The sequence below is a fragment of the Lissotriton vulgaris genome, chromosome 2_1, assembly GCF_964263255.1.
Source record: "Lissotriton vulgaris chromosome 2_1, aLisVul1.2, whole genome shotgun sequence".
NCBI classification, from domain to species: domain Eukaryota; kingdom Metazoa; phylum Chordata; class Amphibia; order Caudata; family Salamandridae; genus Lissotriton; species Lissotriton vulgaris.
In genome coordinates, this window is record NC_141687.1 from 549,032,151 (window position 1) to 549,049,442 (window position 17,292).

General features: G+C 45.0%; 1 protein-coding gene across 17 annotated transcripts in view; it reads left to right on the plus strand.

Moving 5' to 3' along the window:
* MAP2 (microtubule associated protein 2) overlaps nucleotides 1–17,292 on the plus strand; it is a 1,129,470-nt gene that overhangs the window by 518,429 nt on the left and 593,749 nt on the right. For 14 of the 17 annotated variants that reach the window (XM_086955530.1, XM_086955537.1, XM_086955533.1 and 11 more), the window contains exons 1-2: nucleotides 10,777–10,966; nucleotides 11,298–11,378. The gene's annotated coding sequence lies outside the window, so the exon portion shown is untranslated. Of the gene's footprint in view, nucleotides 1–10,746; nucleotides 10,967–11,076; nucleotides 11,213–11,297; nucleotides 11,379–17,292 lie in introns of those variants that run through there. The other 3 variants (XM_086955543.1, XM_086955532.1, XM_086955531.1) reach the window with 3 other exon arrangements.

A 17,292-nucleotide genomic window follows, 5' to 3' on the forward strand; every position in this document is an offset into this window, starting at 1 on the left:
GTCTGCTCTAGCTGTGAGCCATTCATTGTGACATGGCCAACCACTGGTCTATTTTTTGTAAGAATCATAAATTTTATTTTTGCTACATTCACCTGTAAGTCATTAATTTGGCAAAATTCCTCAAATTTATTTAGAGCCGCCTGCAGGCCCTTCTGGGTTTTTGAGAATATTAGGGTGTCGTCCACAAACATAAGTAGCGGAAACTTGAAGCCACCCAAAACCGGAGCATCAGTTGAAAATGCTGAAAAGTGCAGCACAACCCTGTTAATGAACAGCAAAAACAAAGTTGGCGCTAGCAGGCACCCTTGTCGTACACCCCGGGACACAGGGAATCTCTTGGTGACCTGCCCTTGCTTTTCCCAACGAACCTGCGCAAAATTTGCTTTGTGTAACTTAATCACTAAATCCAGAAACTCCTGGGGCATCCCCATACTACTTAGTACCCCCCATAATTTAGCCCTAGGAACTAAGTTGAATGCAGACTTGAGGTCTACAAAGGCGGCATAAATGGAACCACCTCCCAAACAAACAACCCTCCAATAAATCAATATAAACCTGAACACCTTCTCAGTTGTGCTTATGCAGGATCTAACCCCGGCCTGCAAGGGAGACAGGATGTCCTCAAGTTCTATCCAGCTCTGTATTTTTGCCAGCACCATCCTTGCAACAATTTTCTGAATAGAATCTATCAGACTTATTGGTCGATAGTTTCCCGGGGCGGAGCGATCCCCCTTCTTAAATATTGGCAGGATCTCAGCTCCACGCCAGGAATCCGGAATACGTGCCCCGTTCGCATTAGCATTGCCCAGAAAGGTAATGTATGGCACCCAATTTGTTAGATCATGTCTGAATAGGTCTGCTGGAATACAGTCTATTCCCGGGGCTTTTCCACAGGAACCTTTCTTAAAGCATCCTCCACATCTTTGCAGTCAAACATTAGAACTTGACGGTTGGGCGAGGGACATATTTCATTGGGAGAGCAATCACTTTCCACTTTCAACCCCCTAAATTGGGTTTCAAAATACCCAACCCAGTCCTCAGACAACACATGGTTAACTGGAACTTGAAAATGGGGATTATTTCCCCACTTAACTATGTGCCAAAACGTTGTCTGGTTTTTCAACCTGCTAGTTTCGAGGAGCTCCTGCCAGTGTTGGTCATCCCACTCTTTCTTGGCGTGGCTTTGGGCTTTGCGATAGTTGAGCCTGGCCTTTCTAATGTCTGGCATGTTTCCAGACCTTATAACTAACACCAGTAGTCCATAAGATTCACTGCAAGATTTGTTATACCAAGATTTGTCAGGCACTTGGGTTTTGGGCCTTTGGGGTTTACTGGTTTTGGAAAAATAGGATTTTAACTCCAAGAAAAGTAATTCATGGAGTGCGGTTGTCTTCCCAATTATATCTTCCTGAGTAGAGAGCGAACGCAGGACACACAGAGTCTGCTAGAACCTCAGGGTCATCTATGATCCTAGCCCAATGTACCCTGCGCATATCATTTGTGAGCAGGGCGTCCGCAGTAACTATCTCAGTATGATTAATACTCTTTTCACCTCCATTTAGGTGGAGGCTCAGCAAAAGCCGGTTATGATCGCTCTCTGGACGGTCAAGAATCAACATATCATCAAGTATAGACCAGTACTCAGTCTTGATGAGGATATAACCAATACGACTTGTATATATTCCATTGTCAAAGGTTGCCCTACCGATTTTATCAGAGGTGGAACGCCCATTTACTGCCCTAAGGCCACCCTCCAAGCAGAAACCCATCCACTGCAGGGCTGCTTCTGTCCATTTCTTAATTGGCTTCAAATCAAGAGGAGGAATGTTCCACTGGACGTCCTCCTCAACCAAGAGAGTTTCCCCATCGTGGTTTGCGGGTTCGAACGAGCAGTTAAGGTTGCCAGCTACTATCGTATAACAATGAAACCTGATGGTGTCAAAGAAGGTGTCCAGATCTAGGAAGGTTGGAGAACCCCTTCCTCCCGGCTGTCCTCTAATATACACGTTTACAATAAGGATTTCTAGCTGGTTGGGCCGTTTCAAATTTATGACAAGAATGTCCGGGCTATCTACAATAATTTCAAGAGGTCTATAGTTGATAGATTGCCTAACCCAGATGGTTAGGCCCCCTGATGGTCTACATTTCTTTCCTCTTACAGCCGCTTTATAAAAGTTTAGGTACCCTGGGCGGTGGATAGGGTCCACAGCCCACGTCTCCTGGAAGATCAAGATATCATGTTCCTCCACTAATTCAATCCACTCAGTTATAGATGTTTTACTCATTAATCCTGCGATATTCCAGGAGACGATTTTTAACTTGTGTGTTACGTTTGCTTGACTAATCTGATTGGGGACCACAGCCAGTTGGGAGTTCTTGGAGACCACTCCTCCCACGCTTGTAACCCCACACTCAGTGGACCAAGAGACCATCCCTCTTAGATTACTGACGTCCTTCGAGAAACCCCCCACTGAATCCACAGCACAAAAATCCCCAGAATTCAGTGTAGGGAACCCGGTGGACGAACCTGTGCCCACGCTAGCCAAAGTGGAGTCTCTATCAAAGGTCACCAGTCCTGAGTCAGCTCCCTCCTCTCTGCAGTTCCTTCCTCTAGTTATATTCTTGCGCGGGCTAGAGGTTACATTTACCATATGCTGATCCACTGAAGAACCTTTCAAATCATGCCCCAGTCAGTCCACCCCCTCCTGTCCAGAAAGAAGCTCATAACGGTTAGACAGGGGGTGGGGCAGAACTCATACCAACATTCGGGGTTAGGTCTCCCAAGTTGTTTTTCTCGCCAATTTTGCGGGTTGGTTATCAGGCGGGGAGATGTACAAGCATAAAAATAATTCAAATCAAAAGATTGGATTCCACCCTCCCCCCCGGCCCTGTCCCATTACATATAAGCCTAACCACCCTAGGATCCCTGAAGTTCACGATTATTCAGTCCCCCGCTATATCCTTCGGTCTACAACCCAACCAGCTCACCCTTCTAACATGTATGATCTCTGCATTAGTGAAAGCTGTGAGCAATCTGTTCCTATTTAACCAGTAGATGACCTTGTTTTTCAGCTCTCTATGGATTTCCAGTTTGTCATCTCGAATCCCGAGGACACCTGTCAGTAATACTGTATAGGGTATAGACTCGAGTAGATCGATACAAGGGAACTGCTTTTTCCCACCCTCTGTACATAGAACATTATTCCCTTTGGGATGTGTTTCCCCAACCTGATTAGGGGTCACTAGCTGTTTTCCATCAACCCTACCATTCTCTATTACACCCTCTCTGCTACTATGGGTTGTCTTTCTTGTATCTGTGCAACTCTCAGGACAGAGTAGGTTTTGTCGATTGTTCGCATTACCAACTACTTCTTGGGGGGTATCGTTTGAGGATCTCTTAGGACCAGGGGCCTCTCTATGGTGTGTTTGGGGGTCAGGACCCTGTAAGCTCTTCACAGCTTTTTCCAACATACTGGATTTCAACATTACAACTTTTTCTAATTTCCCCAGGGTCTCATTAATTTGTTTTATTCTTTCTAATAGTGGTAGCATCAAGGATTTCACTAGCTGCTCTATTTGACCCAGAAGGCCCTCGTTTGTTTCTTTGGCAACTTGTGAGCTAGGAGGTTGCTTGGAATTCCAAATGCTTTTTTCAATGGAGGGGGTATAGTATTTCTCAATAGTGGGCGCGGAGGGAGGTGGCATAGTGGTTTTAATGGCTTTGGCACATCTACCCTTTTGGGGACCACCCCCACGCTTTCTTTTGCCAGTAGGCTGTTTGTCTTTAGGACCTTTCCTAGTTTTCGACTCGGTGGTTACATTAGTGCTAGTCGAAATAGATGGTGTAGGCAAGATAACTTCTACCCTTCTACCCGCCTGGATTCTGTAGGTGGTGTACTGTCGTTTGTAGTATTCAATGACGTTCAGACAGCCGAACCTACAGACCCTACCGATACTGGGCTATTTCTCGGGCTGAGAACACCATTGGGTTGGACGATGAGAGACTGCTCAGGTGTAACAGCAGACCTAATAGTACCCAATGATGATCGTTTGGCAAACAGGGTATCTAGAGATAGTCTTTTTTCAGTTAGAGCTATCTCGTGCTCTAATACGACTGTAGCCCTAGTAATGAACTGATCAAGGGTTCCAGTCACTGACCGCCCAATAGTACTAGTCTTAGCATTTCTTCCTTTCCCTGAGCGGAGCGCCATGTGCCTAAGTACTCTAGAGATAAGTATTGTGGATAATTAAAAAGTACAAAAACAGCTAGCTAAATTATAATCCAGAACTGCAAAACATATCAAGAGTCCCAAAATATGTTACAGTCAGAGGTAATTTAAAACATAAAGTCTCACTTTTGGGATCACGAACTAAGGGGGGTGTCCCAGCCCGGCGTCTATCGGCCTCGGACGGCCTCAGACGGTCCCACCCTTCTCCCGGGCTTCTCCCGGCGCGCTCCCGCACGCGTCCTGCGTGACGAGGGACCAAGCGCTGCTTTAAGCGCCTCCTGGCATGTGGGTCTAGCGTCGGCGGCGTCGCCGCAGCAGGAATCCTGGGAGCTGTAGTCCCGTGCTAAGCCACGGGGAAATCAGCGTCGGCTCCTGTGATACGGAGCGTTGAGGCAAGTCTCTGGCAGCCCCCTCGGGCAGGCGTGCCTCAATACACTAAAGCCTGTTTGGGGAGGTGGCTACACCTTCCTGGACAGGAAGCCTATTGTCCAGGCCTCCCCTGACGGAGTTTCATCCAGCAGCAGGAGGTCAGACTCGTGTCTGTGGCCGTGGCATCCATTTTGGGACGCTGGGGCTCTTTTAAACTATTACTGGTAAAGTAAAGGTGTACATGTCTTCTCCCACTAGAAGGGTGGAATTCTAAACCCGCCACCAGGACTGGCGAAGGGGGGGTGGGGTAGGATTCCAAGTTTTGATGCAGCCATTCCAAAGTTAGCATTTACCGCGAGGTTATAATGCACTTAAGAGTATATGGTATGGCTGTATCACAGAACAGCTATAAGAAAGGGATTCCGAAAGCTGCAGAGGGGCTCAGCTCATGCTTGGGCACCCTCTCACACAAAACCAAGCACTCCGCCTTTAGGATTGTCAAGGCCTGCCATAAGAATGACTTATAGGTTTATATGTGTCTGTATGTATAGGTAGATATAGGTATACTATATCTAAGTAAGGGGTGCAAGCACCACCTTACCCAGGCTGCAGTAGCAGACCTGTGGTGCCATTTTGGAAGGCTTCCCAGGGGTGGCATAATACATGCTTCAGCCCCTGGTAGGCCTCTGGGGTACCTATGCCCTTGGCCCCTAAGGTACCATATACTAGGGACTCACAAGGGTAACCCAGTAGCCAATCTGGAGTGTCCCTAATGTACATGCAATAAGTTTAGAGAGGAAGCAGCTATGCTGGGGTCCTGGTTAGCAGGGCCCCAGCCAGACTAAAGTCGATAAATCAGTGAAACACAGCAAAAAAGTGGGGGTAACCATATTACGCAGATCCTACTCTCCTACACTAGGGGTGTGCGGAATTTGTGTAGTCACACTATGCAAAGCTCTGCAAAAAGGTAAAAAATCTCCGCGAGCACGCAGAGGTCCGCAAACACGCGGAATTGCTTGTTCCGCCCGTTTGCGGTGCTATTTTCCTGGTCACAGATGCTGTTTGTGTGCTCAGGGGGAAATATCTTGCAAACACGCATTTTGAAAGCGCAAACAAGCAAAATATTCATCAAAGCCGCGTATCATATAATTGTTGGCAATTCCACGTTCTCCACGGAACGCGAAATTACCCAAATTCCACGAGCGGAATGGAATTTAGCGCCCAGGTCTACTTAAAACTATTCTGACTACTGATGCCAGTCTCAAGGGTCTGGACGCAGTGCTCTCACAAGTTGTTGAAGGGTCGCTTTTGCGTCTAGAGCACTTAGAGATGCAGAGGTACACGACTCTTGCATTGAGAGGGAGGCTTTGAGTGTGTTCTGGGAGGTGAGACATTTTAAATTGTATCTGTGTGGTATTCCATTCTTAGTTAGGTCAGATCACCGGCCTTTAGTGCAAGTCTCCTCCTGCCATCATAGTGATCACATGACTCCCAGACTCGAACGTTGGAGTAAAGGTCTCCAGTAATTTAATTTATAGTTCAATATATTTCTGGTTCGGCCAATAAGTCTGCAGCCGGGTTTTCGCGGCTGCCTTTGGAGTTGGAACAGTGTGATGAGTTAGTTGAAAGTGTGAATTGGATTGTGGAACCGTCCTTGTCAAAGGAAGCATGGTTGAACTGCGTGGTTCAAGACAAAGTGTTCACCACTCTCAAACTCATTATCACCAAAGGATGGCCTGAATACAATACTCTTGATCATGATTTGAGGCTCTTTCGGTCAGTAAAGGATAATTTGACTTTTTGTCAGGGCAATCTCATGAGGGGAGATAGAGTGGTTCCACCTTCTGATTTAAGAGACAGAATTGTGAATCTTGCTAATGAGGAACATCTCAGTAGGAGTCTCACCAAGGCTCGTGTAAGAGAGAGATATTGGTGGCCTGGCATGCACCATATGATTGAGGGGGTGGTCAAGGAGTATAATCCCAAAATTTTTAAGGAAAACTTGCATTTCTTGGGATACAAATTGCACTCCATTGTCAGTGACCAAGTATTTTGGTACACCCTCACTCACAAAAACATCTTTCAGAAACTCAATCAATGTTCTAGTATTAACAACACTCACACATTTAGACACTACCCACTTTGAGGTGTAATCTACCGGAAAGAGTACAAACCTTTCACACTAAGGCATAATTTTAAACTGACCTATTATGTCCAAACCCAACTTGGACCACACCGTCTCCAGGAACTCCAACTGGAGACAAAGGAGCATGATTGTCAACATGGGATTTGTCATTGGTTGCACAAAGATTGTTCATCAGAAGACGGCTCTTTACGCACCACAAGCCAATGGTCTAACAGAAAGAATGAACACATTGGGTAAAAGCTGTGCACAGAGAGCGTTGGAATCTGGGCTGTCTTTGAGAGTGTTTTGAGGGAGACGTGTTGGGCTCATCGAGCTGCTTCCAATGTTGTCATGCAGAGGTCTCCGTTTGAGGCTCTAAGGAGTAGGATGGCTAACTCTAAGTTAAATCCTATGTGGTTGCCTGTTAAAAACAAATGTGGTACTGATGACGAATTGAGGAGGATCAGACTTTTAGATTATCTCCAAAAGTACAAATTGAGGTCTGACACAAAAAGGTCTGGTAAATTAATGCTACACTTTATTCTAAAATTAGTACTTGTGTCAATTTTTTAAGCAAAGGGCGCATTTTTGGGTACAAAAAGGCAACAAACATCCACTTACATTCTAGTTGTTCACATTTTTCCTGCACTCACGCCCTAGAATTTTGTCATGAACAGCAGTGAAATTTATGCAATGATGCATAATGTGTAATTTCAGAATTTCACCTAACAAGTGTATCACATTATTCCAAAATTTCGCAAATTACAGCAGCATAATTTAAATTTCTTCAAGGCCTGATTTTGGAGAGCTTATGTTCTAGAACATAATGAGAGAAAACTCGTTACCCTGGTTAAAAGGCACCTCATGGTTTAAGTATAAAAAAATATCATTGCAATTAGTTAGACCTTGGATGGCAGCCAGAATCTTATTGGTAGCAAATAATTAGGATATTTTACATTTTTGTGAACAAAAAGGCGAATGTACTTCCAGGTTTAGGAAACGTGCTCATTTTTTTTTTTTTACATCTGTCAGCAGATATTTTTGGATTAAGTTATTAGTGCCGCTGTTAGCAAACATAAGCATGATAAATGTAAAGAAGAGGTATAGTGCATCTTTTAGGTCTTGTGGTAGGCGTCTATCTGGAACAGTTGATCGTTAAATACAATTTTTAAAGCAATCCTTCAGCTGAAAAAAGAAAGAGTAATCAAATAATGCAGCAGAAGGAAGACAAACCAAGGTCAGCCAGTACCAACTGCCGACTCTTTACCAGACACTGGCAGTTTGCCGACCGTCTTACAGTACTTTCCTCTGGTGGGGATTTGTTTCCAGAAAGGTGGTATCTGGAATGCACTGACCATGTCTTCACAGCCATGCCCTGCAGGAGGCTCAGATGCCCAGCCCAATGCAGGGTATGTGTCCGTGTTTCACTGTGATTGGAGGCATGGAAGAGGGACAGATGGACCTCTGCCATCCCTATATTTATTTTCTTCAGTGTCAATTTTAGTTACTCCCAACGCTGCCTTTTCACGTAGGCCTGCTGCCAAGCAGAGATGCTGGAGCTGTTTGTAAGTAATGTTCAGTCACAAGGTTCCAGGGGACATTAGCAATCTGTGCTGCCTTGTACGCTAGAGAGCCGAATCATGAGGAAAATCTACTTGGAGCAATGTGCGTCATCTACAAATGTGTCCTTACGTCTTAACGTAGATTGCATATTGTCGCTAATTTACTAAGATTAGATGCACAGACTGCACAGGTACCCGGTGGCAAACTGTATAAGTTTTGGGCACAGACTGTGTGTGGGCAAAATGCCAATCTAGTAAGACCAAAGGGAAATTTCCCCATTTTCATTTGAATCACATTGACATTGGGTATCAGTGACCCATTAAGAACAATAACTTACTTGAGGACAAGTGACGCATTGATTACACCAGGCAAAAAGAGTCACACAGAGGATTGCATATATTATCGTTGATTGCTGTATTAATTTCAGTGATCAGTATTGACAATCTATTAGCACTTCACTTTTATTTTCTTTAGTGTTATTCTCATATGCGCCCTTGATTTTGTCAGCTTGATTGTCGGGTAGAAAAAAGATTTGATGGCTAAACATATACTAAATCAATTCACTCACTAAATATAGGCCTTTGCTTTCTTTCAGAATTAGAACACTGGTGATTAAGCAAATTGGATCACTTCTGTTTTAATGAATTTGTGACTCAGCAAATATTTGATTGGCTTGAGTTACCTTTTATATACTTTACAGTAGTGAGACTTTCTTTCTCTTGACTACTCCTACTTTCATGTTCAAATTGAGTCCTTCGCCTGTCCTGATTCGTCTTCTGGCAATCTGTGTAGCTCAGGGAAAGTTTGGAGTGGCACAATCTTTTTAAACTTAATTCAAAGATGTTGCAGTAGTAAACAGAATGCAGATGACGTAAGCTCATTGTGCATATCTATAGTAGTGCACATTGGCTAGAAAGGAAACATCTACTTCTAAATGCAGCCTCTCGGTTTTTTTAGGGTTTTCTACTAGGAATACTGACGTACAAAAACCAGAGGTGGACTGTGGAACAGAAGAATAGAAAGTGTTTTGATATTCCAGGCATATTTTTCCCTGGAAGGGCTGAGGTAGAGCCAGTTACAAGTCAGGCTGGCCTGCATATATTAGAGTAGCCAAGCCTTTAAATGCTCCAGTAGCAGGCCAGTGATCAGTATGCTTAACAGAATATTTCTTGTTTGATACAACAAAACAATACAATGCGGCGAGAGTCACCTACTTGTATGCACTTTAAGAGATCAATATTTGGTGTGCGCAATTAGTGATAATTCTTTAGACACTCAACTTGGAGTGGTTCACCGCAAAGGCCACTACAACAATAATATATATACAAAACCAAGGAGTATCTCGTATTTAGAAAAAAAGAAAAAGAAGAAAATCTATTTTTCTTCTTTTTCTTTTTACTTTCTACAGCCCTGATGATGACCCTGTGAGGACGAAACGCGTAGGCTGTATGGGAATATATTTTTATATTTGATCATCAATTGAATTGGCTGTATTGGAACATCTATTGTTTTGAAGTATCTTTGAAAAATCACACTTGAAGTGAAAAAGAAAAAGAAAAATCGAAAAGAAGCAAAGCCTGCTTTAAAGAGTTTCTTTTGAATATATACTTTGTTTACACATGACTTTTGAAAAGATATTTTTCTAAATACGAGATACTCCTTGGTTTTGTATATATATTTCTTGTTTGAGCCTGCTAATCTGAAAAAAAATGTGAGTAGGCAGTAAGGGTGTGCTCATCATGGATGGAGAAAGAGGATGGTTCATAGACCGATAACATTTGATGTTGAGATGCAAGTCAGGCTACTGTGATTATGAGTGTGGCCCATTCTTGAAGGCTGTAGTAATGATCGGCGGTAGGTGCATCTCGGTTCCCAGGAGGAGATTGCGCTATCTATTGTTTGAGCCTGTTCGACTGTCAATGGACGCGTGCCTGGACAGTGTGAGCGGCTGTGGGCAGTAAACATGAAATCACACAGATGGAAATGGACAGGCTTAAATTACTGGAATGAAAAGCCAACTGGTCTAAGAGCGAATGGGAAAGTTTTGCGATATGCCCCTGCCTTGGGTCAATAGTGCTTGGTCAATAGTGCTTGGGAGAGAGTCAGGCTGGTCCAGGCCTACCCATAAGAACTGGGCACTGACCATCAAATGCTCAGTACCTGCCCACTGACAGGAGATCCTCTTTTCCCACGAGGAATGAGGGTCCTTTTGTGGACTGTGAGTGAGACTGCCCTGAGTGTGCCAGGATACCCTGTACCTGTGCCCGTTTGCCTGAGTGGGTCCAGTGAGCGGGCAGTAAGTGTGTGTCCGGCTGGAACGAAGAAAGGGGCAGGTGATGCGGCTGGGATTAAGCCGGGGCCCGGCCCTCTGGGGACATGCCCGGTTGTACGCACTTAAAATGCCTGTCAGGCATTCGCCGCCACGGGCCCCTCGTCAAGCTGCTTAAGCATCAGCGGCGCAGCCTCTCTTTGTACGGGAGTGATGGCGGAGCTCACCGGCGGGCGCTCCTTCTAGAAAATTCTGTGGCTGGCGAGTCCCCCCACCCCCTCTCCCTCTCTCTCTCGCTCGCTCGCTCTCTTTCTTGCCACTGCAGGGACCGGTGTTTTTGACTCGCAGTCCTCGGCTTCCTGGCTCGGAGACCCAGCGGCTGGGAGCTGGCAGACGGCGTCTGGCGCGGAGGTAGGTAGGCAGGGAGCCTCTGGGTGCTGGGCTGGGGCAGGCATTATGCAGCACTTGTTTCAGGGTAGAGTTCCCGGGGCGGCGGCGGCGGTAGCCTATTAGCTGGTTACGAACCCCTTGTGCTCAGGCGACGGGGGCTTCGCAGACTCCAGACAAAGGACATTACGCCGGGAAGAGGCGACCTGCTGCAAAGCGACGAGCTCGCCTGCCCCCTCCGGCGCTAGCGGCATTTTGGTTAAGAAAAGGGTATCGTTTGCTTTTCTTTCAAGGGAGGCTGAGGCTAAGGATGTGCAGACAGTAAAACTGTTTTTTGGTCTTTATTTTTCCCTAGATCTTCCGTGTCACGCTCCTTTAGGTGAGACATATATTTGGGGTTCATCGTTTCATTGCTGGGAAGACAGACAAAAAGGAGGTAAGGCAAGAGCTGTTTTTTTCCATTTCTGTAATGCATTGATTTATGGTGTAGTGGTTTCTGTAGCTGGCGGTGTCTTTTTATGCAGCACTGAATGCTGATGATTGTAGCCTGTTAATAATTGCTCCCGGGTTTGGCAGGTGCGGTGACTGAAGGGCAGGCATATAAAGGGTAATCCCGGCATTATACAATCTAGTCAAGTGGGAAAACCGGGATTAGAACTCGGGTCTTCTGGGTTGACAGTTTACAATGTAGCCGGCAGCCCGCATCATCTCCCTGGTGCCTTTTCTTGCTCAGGATGGCTGTGCAGAAAATCTGCAGCATCACCCTGTAGGCGCTGAGAAGCCTCATCCGCAGTGCAAGGGTACTGAAGCTTGGCAAGGTGCGGGGGCTGGGCTGAGCCCACGGTGGCAGTGGAGCAGGGGGCCAAGGAGAAGAAATGAAGCCGCTGGTTGCCCCCTTGGTCCCTTCCAAAGACCTAGGAGTCATAGGAGCTCTGGCCATACGAAAGGCGCCCACGCTGTAGCGCATAGACATCTTTGGGAGGCATCAATGGCGCTCTAATGAAGGCCATTGATTCCACCAGTGCTCTCAACCAAACGCACAAGACACCACGCAGAAGGCACGGAAGAGGTTAAAGAGAGCGGTTATTCGTTTAGAAAGCCAATGCAAATCGGTGGAAAAAGAACATCTTTTGTTGCAGAAGGGGAAATGGGGAAAACACGCCCATCCCTTTCGTTTTTGCCTTAATTATGCAGCCAGGATTTCTCCATAAATGGTGTCTCAGCCAGGAGATGTTGGAGCAGGTGTGTGGGTGATGGGGGAGGGGAAGCAATTAGTCTTAATTCCGACTGAAGCTGAACATGCAGGAAAGGTTGGGTTTAAATGTGCTCTGGATACAGAATGTTCCTTGTTGTCCTTCGTGTGATTCCACCTGAATTTCTGTACCCATTGAACAGTGCGGGTTGGTGGTGAATGGAAGCCATGTCTTCATAGCCCAAGTAGAGCAACTCGGGATGTTGGCGGTTTTGCTGTTTGCCTGGTCCGGGCGGTCACTCAGCATCTCACCTGCTTAAAGCATCATGACGTCATTTGCAGCAGCGCAAGATGTGACTGGTACCAGTGACATAACGCAACATTTGGGGATCCGCGGACGAATGTGAGCTGGAGCCCCTGAGCCGCCCATATCTCACAGATATTCATTGGCATTAAACTGAATGGGCCCCCCTGAAGGGTTGGGGGTGCCCTGAAGTGTTGCCCTCACCCATGCCACAGGCGCTGCATGGGTCCGCACTACTCCCCTAACTGGCACACAGCAATGAGGGACAATTGCATTACATACTTTCACTTCCTTTAGTGTTCTTCTGTTTTTATGTCCATTTTGAAACCTTATTTAAAAGAGGAAGCGAAAAATGTCCTATTCATATTTTTTCACCAAATTACGATGCGATGTTGTGCAAGTTATATCACAAAATACATTGTAGACAAACACTCATTAAATTACTGATTCTTCTCTGTCTCACACTAAAGAAACCTTTTCATAATCTCAAGTAATCTGAAAACATATTTCACCCGTTCGGTTGCATATTTTGGTAAGGGAAATGCTTCTTAGTAACGTGGGTATGTTTTGGAGAAAAAGCTAGAACAGCAATTATATATGAAAACGGATGCCACTAGCAGGCTGTCATTGAGTCTTACTGTACAGTCATCAAGATACGCTGAGCAGTGCGTACTTGCTGCAGTCAGTGTTTTTGCTGCCTGCAAAGCCCTCGAGTTGTTCTGCTTTACAAGTCTAAACAATTTGTCACACCCGGTGATTTGCCCCAGTCTTCTTCCTGCTTGCTTATTTCTGGTCCCCTGCTGTATTGGTGCTGGTGTACATGGGGTGCATTGCCCAGGGGAGGGTTAGGGGGGCAGCATTCTTGTCCGGCTGTTGCTCCCTAATGCCCCGAGGGACTGTGGGAGACGCAGTCACGTGTCGGTTGTGCTTGTCATGTGATTGGCTTTGGCCTGGCTCTTTCAGAGGCACCACCCTGTTGGGTCTGTGGCAGATTTCCGTGCAGGCCTGTCAGTGTCTGTGGTGCATTTCGTGTCTGTAGTATGAAGTTAGTTGCCATAGTAACGTAGCTTCTCTTCGACAATAGGCTCCTTCACGTTCGGCAGTCATGGATGCTCTGAGCTGCGCATTTAGAAGACAGAGATCATGCATACAGCTAATGCTTTCCACAAGATCATGGGAGCATTCATATGTGTTTTTTTTCTAATGTCCCCATCCCCCAGTATGTCCGGTGATGTCTTATCCTTGATTCAGACGATGCAGTTTGGGATAAGAGGGTGGGCTTTGTTTGTATGAAGCAGGCCATAGACGTGCTATGGTAGGTCCCTTCGGTTTCTTCCATGGCCAGATTTCTCCACAGCCAGAACATTTTAGCTCATAATTACCAAGCATTAAAGGCAGAGGGTGTTTGCTACACATGCCAGTCTCAGGGGCGTACCTTCGAGGGGGGGTTTGTGGTGCAATTCCCCCTAATAAATGTATTTACTGATAAATAGTTGGGTACATGTGATTTCAGTCAGGTGTTGTGAGATGTCAGTCGGATTTCACCAGGGATGTTTCCATAAACACAGACAAAATCGAATGGCACACACACTTGTTCCCTCTCTGTTTAGAACGTCCTCAAAATTGGGTATTTTACTAAATATTGTGTTTTCTCTCTTAGTGCTCCTACCAATCCGCACTCCTCTCCCTTTGAATTGCCCCGTAGGCCTCACCCATTCACCCTGCTTGTCCTATAATGTGTTTAAACATTATATGCCAGTCTGATTGTCAGAACATCTGCAGCTCACCCCCCTAATCCTACTGACCAAGCCTCGCCCCTGGGCAGTCTCAGATTCCAATCCTTCAAGCTGCAGTTCGCAGGTCAGCCAAACTGAGCATCTGCTCTAGAATTAGTATCCAGAGATATGTGGAGAGGCCTCTTCCATTGGTACATGACTCTGGAAAGCCACTTATGCTTCCTTAGTTTGGTTTGAATGAGCAAGGGTGTTTCTTGGAGGAGTAGCCATTGCATGAAGCTTCATCGTTAGCTCTAATGCAGAATTCGTGAGCAATGCAGGCAGACAAAACTTGGCTGCTTGGAAAGCTCTACTTCTTCTACCTGTGGACTGTGAAAAGGATAGAGAGACTCAGAAAATGCAGATGTTGTGAATTCTCGTTTCTTTTATTCAGCCTGACAATAAGGGGGTCTCGGAAATAAGTTTGGAGGAGGTAGCTCTTGGTTGCTTTAGACATTTGAAATACATTTTGTATCAAAGGAATGGTGGGTACTGAAATCAACTACATTGTGATGTTAATGTAATAGAACTTCTTGCCTTTGTAAACAATGTGTAAGGACCCAAAGATGAAACTGATGGCTTCACTGGAGTGTCTGTCATCTAAACTTTCATCAGATTCGTTCTCCATAAGGAATGCCATTTTCCTTGCCAAATCCTTAAACCAAAAGATAGCATGGGATCAAAGGGATACACATCCCATTATGAAAGCAGTTATCATACTAGTAATAATATGTACCACGTTTCATGGACGCCTCTCTTTAAAAGGAGACAAATAAAAAACATCTGGAGTGTTTGTATTTATGCTGGGATAATTGCTAATTAAATGCCTGCTTCTGCTAAATTAAATAACGAGTGATACGCATACACCTGCCTTCAGAGCAACAAATGGAATTCACAGAGGCCCAATAAAAAGCCCCACCCATTAGTGTTTGAATTCTGATCTGGCGGAGGCATTCTTTGAGCTATCATCATTTCTAGATTAGGGATTCAGAAGTCCAGAAGGTACAAAGATCACTCCACGGGTGCCTTCGATTCAAATAAGCATGAGTGGTCAGTGGTCTGTTCACCCTTTTCAGACACCTGCTTGTAGGCTGGAGATCTGGGCTGGGCTTACTCATTCTTTCCCTCTTTGGAGGGCTTCAAAATGAGCACATTAAGTTGGATAACAGCCATATTAACATCTTGTAAAAAATGAGATTTGATTCGGGAGAAATGTTGGGTATCTCAGAATTGGCCTGTAGCAGAAGCTATGCATTGTGCAGTGGCGTGACCGACGTAACAGCCACGTGAATCAAGAAGTATTGGCCTCAGTGAATGTACCACTAAATCAATTTATCGATCATGGGAATATGGGTATTGGCATACTTGAAGCAACCTCCTAGTTTCATTGGAAATAAATGCATCACTTAGAAAAGTTCAAGCTGTACCATCCAAGACGGCAAATTCAGGGATCTTGGAGTTGTAACATTTAAACCCCGCCTCACCCCTCTAGCACCCAAACAAACACACTATAACATCTGCTGATAATACACAAGGATTTGTGTCTCTGTGCAGTCGTCAGCAGGAGATGCTGAGAGGGGGTGGTGGGCAGATGTCTTCAGTGCCCTGATAAATCTGAGCCCCAACCATTTTCAAACTAGGTTAGCGGCTATTCAGTGGAAGGATTACATAGAATCCAACACATGTAAAGTCTAAACTACTACTGTAAACATTGCAATTAACTAACAAGGTGTGAAGACATCCCAGTCACCAGTAGTGACTGCAAAATAATTCTTGATTTTAAATTTGCAAAAACACAAGAAAGTTTAGGGTGTTGCTGGGATGTTCATCTGACCTGTGCTTAGGTGGATTGAGGTCTGTGAATCTGCCACTCCAATCTCAAAGGCATATGTGGAACATATGAAGAAATGCACTGCACAAGTATTTGCTTGAATGAGTGCCAGGCCACTTTTCAGTTAAAATTCAAGCCCCTTGAACAAAAAAGGACAACTTGGGTCTCTTGTAGATGCCCCCAACCATTTGAAAACTATGACAGATCAAAAGTCCAACGTGAGGGCAGATATACTCGTTTCTTTTATTGCCAACAAGGAAGATTTTGTCCTGTTTTTTAAATTGTTATAAAAGGGACTTCCTGAAGGGAGTGCCTCAACCTGGTCAGCACTTATAAAATAACTGTGGATCGAATACTTGAATTGCTCTCATCCACTAAGAACTTTTCGGAACACATTCCAGTCCAACTATGCTACTCTCGACAGAAACCAGATGCAAATAAGAATTGGTCTGCTCTAATAGTAGGCAAACTGCCAGATCAGGCCTCCTTTAGATAGGAACATCATCAACCCCAGACGGGTTCAGGCCGTTGGGCCTCTTCAGTAAGGCACAGCTTCAGCCCATAGGAACAGTGAGCACAGGGCCTTCATCTGGACATATCTGTTGCGCTTAGGATATTTCACTTATACAAACAAAAAAAAAGCTAGCTGGAATGCTTGAGTTAATCCCAGCCACTAGTAATAATGTAGGCCGCATTCCACTCCATCAATATTTTGTCCACTATGGTGTTGCTTGCGTTTTCATTTAGATGTGGCCTCGACTTGCAGTTCAGGGTGGACAGTTCCTACTGAAGCAAGGCCAAATCTTATTAGCAAATGGCTCATCTCTGTCTGGAACAGCATAGTTGACAAAATGATTAACTGGATTGTAAATTGGCAAAAGCATCTTCAGAGCTGTTTGTTGGTTGCAGCTTTGCATTTGATACTACTGACCATACATTTCTGTGCTGCTACTATTACCCATCGACACTCCCCCTAAACACTAGTCTGTGCTAGAAATACACACGATGAATGAATGCTACAAAAAATGTCAACATTAACTATCAAACAACGTTTTGTGTTTTTGTAGCCATCTTGTTTGACTTTTTAAAAAAAAATCACCAACAAAATGCCTTCGCTACTGCGCCATCATGCCCTTTTTTTCTTTTGGCCATGTTGCACAGCATATTGCTGATGCTTTACAGTATTGCCAAACGCCATTGCTAGATTTAGTAGGTTCCAAAGATGAGAACTGTTGGCTTTGCCAGTGC